At 39.4% G+C, this 6,000-nt stretch overlaps 1 long non-coding RNA gene across 1 annotated transcript in view; it reads right to left on the reverse strand.

Moving 5' to 3' along the window:
* Window positions 1-3,755, reverse strand: part of LOC119148295 — a 62,642-nt gene extending 58,887 nt beyond the window's left edge. The window contains exon 1 of the long non-coding RNA XR_005104359.1: window positions 3,655-3,755. This is a non-coding gene — a long non-coding RNA (uncharacterized LOC119148295). The remainder of the gene's footprint in view (window positions 1-3,654) is intronic.
* Between the last annotated feature and the right edge of the window lie 2,245 nt (window positions 3,756-6,000).

Consider the following 6,000-nt stretch of genomic DNA (forward strand, 5'->3'; position numbering starts at 1 on the left):
AAAAGTCAGAAATTCAATGGTAGCACAAGTAGAATGCACTTTTAAAGAATTAAGGTCTACTGCCACTCACACTGACATATAGCTGCTGCGGGTAATAAAGTTTTCCTTAAATTTTTCTTGAATTTTTCCTTTCTTGGAATGGACACATTCCACAAAATGTTTCTGGTCTTAGATTACCCCTTTAACATTCAAAACTATGAAGCAGAAAACATTATGCATGGTCCCTTTGTCTTATAACAAGAATGGAGGTGTATACATGAGGAAGAATTTCTAGGGATCAGCTAGAACTCTAACAATGGAGCAGGATGCACAACAACGTCTAGATGGACCGTCCCAGGAGCAGAGCAGAGAAGATGGTATCAGCACTTCTCTCTATGAAAGGAAAACATGACTTTGTCCCTCTTCGGGAAAGAAAGCTTACTTTTATCTGTGTACACAGGTGCTGAACCAAAGCCACCGAAATCAACACAAATATTTGCATGGACTTCAGAGCACCCTGAATCAGACCCATAGCCATCTAATCTAGCTGGCATGTGGAGGTGGGGGCAGAGCTGGGTTCATTGCATTCCTCACAGTTCTTTGCCTTCCTGTTCACCCTATTAGGTGAGGAGTCCCGGCACCACCAGCATGCGGGCTGGGGCTACTATCCCAGTAGTAAAAGTGGTTAGGGAGCAACAAAGGTGTCAGAGAAAGCAAGCTGGGGACGGATGATGGAAAGCTTTTTCCCCAGTGGTGCTGAGTAAGGGCTGTGCTTACTGTTTCCCATCTGATCACTACAAAACTATTTATAACTGTCCTTGCAGGAAAATATACAAGATATTAATGAATGCAATACAGAAAACAGCTGAGTCATAATGTCCCACCCTCACATTCTCCAACACTTGAGCTCAGCCATCTAGCAAGTGCCAGAAACTATAATGCATTTTTATAAAAGAGCACACTCATATCTTTTAGACAGCTGATGTTTGCCTGCTGTTGGCTGCTGGAGTCATAGCCTTCATCTCAATTAAGAGTGGTCACAAATATTCCCATAAACTCAGTAGTCATCCAACAGTGTGGTGTGAGCAGACAGATGTGTGACACACAAGAGTCAGAACAGAGCTGGCAGGTGAGCCAAGGAAGTTTTGGCTGTCCCTTAGAAAGGAAGACTTCTGCAATGTCATTTAAGCCTTCTCTGAAATCAACTGCACTGCAGTGGCAAAACAAGCCTGCTTTGTAAGGCTTCCCAGCCAGGAGGAAAAGTTCCTGCGTGATGACTCTGAACAGATGGACTTTGCAACTTCAAATGCTAAGTCTACTTGTTAGTTAAGAGTTAAGTTCAATTGTGCAATCAAAAAATGTGGCTTAAATCCTGACTTCCAAATCAAACAGCCCTGTTCTCATCTCTTCGTAAGTTCTGACAGCCTTGCCTTGCTGAATGACTGCAGTTGTTACCAGCCTCAACCTTAACGCTCTATGCTGCCACTTGGGTTTCCTCCCATTTTGTTACACGATCATGACTAAACAACTGTTTCCAAACCGAGCTGTTAACCAATAATGTGTTTTCCATTTATCAGTTAAAGAAACAACATATGGTTTAATATTAATCAATTGTCACATCTTTGTCCAGGGAGAAGGGACACAGAAGCTTAGAGAGTAAGGTTTGTGATTAAAATTATCTCCCATCTGGTGATTGCAGAACTACCTATAATTGGCCCTGTAGAACGACATATAAGATATAATGACACAAGACCATCCTGTATATTAGATGTGCCTTATCCCTGACCACAGAATACTTACCTGTGCACCCCACAATGCTTTTTAACCCTATCATTCCTACAAGGTAGTTTTACATCACACCATCAGACTTCCAGGGACAATACAGTTCCAGCAAGCTTAGCATCAGCACTGATACCAGATCAGAGCTTGCTTGGAAAAGGGAAAGGTATGTCCAGAGCTATGCAGAAGTGAGGAAAAGAATGGGGATAGGAAGAATGTTTGGAGACGAGTGTGACAAAAATCTGGTATCCCAAAGCCTGTGGGAAACTGAGGACATTAATGTCCAGCCTGATCTGTGAAGGAAAAGGAGTGTTCAGACCCGCTGGACAGAAAAACTTTCTGGAACATGGTATTTATTCTTAGTTTATCATTGCAATGTTTGGTGTGGGATTTTTTACTATTTTTGGGTTTATTTTATAGTTAGTTGTAATTACAAGTCAAAATTAACAACTGTATTTGTAAGATTTGTAAGGTCATCTCAAACAAGCCCATTACACAATGCAGAAAGAGATTGCCTGGGGAGGCTCAGGAAGCTGTGGACAGATAGGGTGGAAATCAAAAAAGATACACAGGGATGTTATGTCAGGCCAATTGTGAGTTACTCTTTCAGGCCTCTGTTAAGACCGTAACTGTATGGAAGCTCTGAACCATGACAAGGTGTAAATATTATAAAACATGCACAACAGAATAAAAAGGCAATTGTAGAATAAAAGGAAAAAACAGAAAAGACAATTGGTGGTAACAGCAAATGTTCTTTTTTGTGCCCTTCAGGAACATTGTAAGTGTCACAATGCTGGTCAGAGGAAAACAAGTAATTTTATGCCTCAGAAAGACACAGTACAGAGATCTCAGTCCAAGAGCACAAATCTGTCACCATGGAAGATGAACAAGTCCTTGGAACTCCACCTCACCCACAGCCTGTAAATTGTGGGATTGAGGTCCAAGGTGCCTGTGTATTTTTAGGTGTATCTGTGACAGAAGCCATGACACAGAGGCCCTGATGCAAATCAGAGGTAAATACAAGTCTCCCATGGAGGACTATTCAGTTCACTTTAGAGACTGGAGTTCAAAACTCCAAGTTATGACAATACTTCTTTTTTCCTTAGTTATGATGAGTTTGTCCCTTCTCCCTTCTCAGGTAAAATAAGACAAGGTTTGCAATCTTCTTTCAAAGTACTCTGATCAAGTATGACTGTTAATACACAAAATTAGTTCAAGTTACTGAAAGCAGTCTATTGTGAATAATAATGTTTTCTTGACTTTTTACTTTGTTGTTGTTTTCCTACATTGTTAAATGTCAGGAGGGTAGAAGATAGAGGATTTTGCCACTTTTAGGCTTTCTTCAAGTGGTGAGTTTCAATCATTTGGGATCTATGCTATCCATTTTTGCACCCAAGAACTACCACTCCTTTGTCCTGTCATTCATTAATTAGCTGAATGCACTGGGAAAGACACCTTCTCACGACTTCTTTTACCCTAGCTCTGTTAGCACTGCCTCTCACAGGAAATTTTGAGGTGGTCACATCTGGAGGCAGAGAAATGCAATTTATCCTGAAAAGGACTCCTAAAGGGAGATATATAGAAGCGTATCATAAAACTTTGACAATCTATGTACTAAAAGCAAACTGCACAGGCAGAATAAAGTCATAAGACTGTTGACAGCTCATTCAAATCCAGTTAACCACCAGTTGTTACAGGTTAGATTATTATTTTGTCTAAATTATCATTAGAAGTGGTAGCAAATCTTGAAGCAGCTCTGCAGGGGCTGTGCAGCTTTTGAGTCTTGCTGGTTCATGCCTGCTTACCTCTGCACAGGTCCACTGCAAGTGGAATCTTGTTTCTTTGCATTTTTCTGTCTACACAGATCAGTTCACGTCAAAAGTATTTTAAGATTACCTCTTCCTTGGACCCTAAAGCAAGGATGATATTCAATGCAGAGGCAGGTCTTCATCAGCCATCTGTGATTCCACCTTCATGAAAGGTATAGTTTAAACAGCAGGCTCTGCCAAAAGACCCTCTTTAGCACTCCAAATCCTTTTGAAGAAGAATAAACAGAAAGGCAGCTAAAATACCATCCTCACAGAGAACATTGTCAGCTAGAGATTAGTGTCAGTGACACTGAGTTTTTTCATACTTTAAAAATAATAAATCCACAGGTTTTATTTTTAGGTCTGCTAAAAGGCAAAGCAAGAACTAACACCACACCACACCCCCCCTTTTATTTGACATAATTATATAAATATGTATTTATAAAAAAGAAAATAAAACCATCTTATCATATCCTCTCTGGTAATCTAGATGAAAAAAAATCAAACCAAAGCAACACCCTGCCTGCTGCCCCAGGGTTTAAGATAACAGGTTACACCTAAATCAGAGGTTTAAAGAAGCCCAGCAGACATAGTCTAGAAATTCCTACAGTGAGTTTTTGAAGAAAGCCTACTGCAGCTGCTTGTACAATGGCAACCATACCACAAATGTCATTCAGCACTTGAAAAACTATATGGACGGAAGGAATGGTTGAACACTGGAATAGGCTGGTAAGCCTATGGCATCTCTGCCAACAAAGAATTTTAACAAGAAAGCAAAAAAGTTTGTCCAGAATGACATGTGGGTCTGGCCTTCGGACAGAAGAAACGTCCTAAATGGCCAGCATGGGGTTGTTTTTCAGCCTATTTTAAATTAACTTTTTGAGTGAAAATATAGATTATTGTTTTTTTGCAAACTTTGGGTTCACACTGGATGTGACTATGTTTACAATGTCACCTGCTACACCCATCACATACAAAGGTCAGGAAATAGGATTTCCTGTAATATGAGAATCTGCTTTCCTACTATCATGTGCTTTATATCATATGATCCTCTTTCATAAGCTTGTTGACAATCATCATTAAACCAGTTGGTTCTCTTCTTTACATTCTCCCTTCCACTACCCTTTTAGATACCAACAATGCTGAGGTGACTAAGACAGCTTTCTAATACTTCAGTGCAGAATGCAAGGCCAGCAAGAAGTAAGCTGCCAGCAATAGCACTGAAAGGCCAGTTTTCTGAGTTTCCAGAGGATGTGTGGTAGACTGGTCTCAAATGTGAATGGAAATAGAGTCATTTACCTGTAATGGATTATTTGGATTGTAGGTGAATTTATAACCATAGGTCAGATTTACAGGTATTTTTGGTTTGAAAGCAGTGCACCACAACTAAAGCTGTGCTTGCAGCCTCAGCTCACAGGTGGAAGTAGTTTAGTGGATGGAAAGCGCTGCCGCAGCATATATCACCCTATTTATTTATTTGTTTGTTTGTTTATTTATCTGTTGCTGATTTGCTGATACACACTGCAACACAATGCCATAGAACAATCTTACAAGAGAAGCTAGAGAAGGAAAGAGTTCATAAGGTTATAACTGTGGTTTAAATCATCCCTGGGACGGTATGATATTTAATAAGTTTAACCCCATTGAGTTCTAGAGAAATTTCCCTGCAAGTCTATAAATCAGCAAAGAGGATTTACATTTCTGGAGGAATCTAGGACAGACTGTGAATGCAATGAAATAGTTTCCCTGTTAGAGAATCCTATACAATCTTATACAAGGTTATCATTCCTCAATAAATTCTGCAGGACTTTTCCATAAGAGGACATTATAACAAAAGTAATGGGTACATACAGTGCTGGACATACCAAAACAAGAATAACAATGGGCAGATTTTTTAGAACACATATCCAAACCAAATTCTCCACTGATGCAAATCATCCTGAATCAACTGAAGCTGATTAATATTGGGCTAGGAACCCAATCCCAAATTCTACCTTATTGGCTCAGAAAAGATTTGCAATATTTATTTTTCTCCCTAAAGACAGCATTCATGTAAGTTGAATTTCTAAGGAAAGCCAACACCCAGAATTAAAGCTGATATACCATTTATCTGAAAGACTGGATGTGAGCAAATAAAGATTTTTTAAATTTTTTTAATCCCAAAAGATGAGTTTCAGTTGGTTAAGCCTAGATAGAGGATCGTGAAATATAGCATACGTTTCACAACCTCCTTGTGTCATGCTTTTGTTGTATCCATAAATTAAGTGGCACTTGAAAAAGATGTTCGCTTGATGTCATAAGACCTCTGACTCTCTGAAATGTCCCTGACCCAAAGGGAGAAATAAAATTAAAAAGTTGAAGCAGCAATATTCAGGTGAATTCACTGGGGCAATGAAGGAGAAACTAAGCAATGAATCTGAAATCAAAATGAAAA

This window comes from Falco rusticolus, chromosome 5, assembly GCF_015220075.1.
Source record: "Falco rusticolus isolate bFalRus1 chromosome 5, bFalRus1.pri, whole genome shotgun sequence".
Classification (NCBI taxonomy): domain Eukaryota; kingdom Metazoa; phylum Chordata; class Aves; order Falconiformes; family Falconidae; genus Falco; species Falco rusticolus.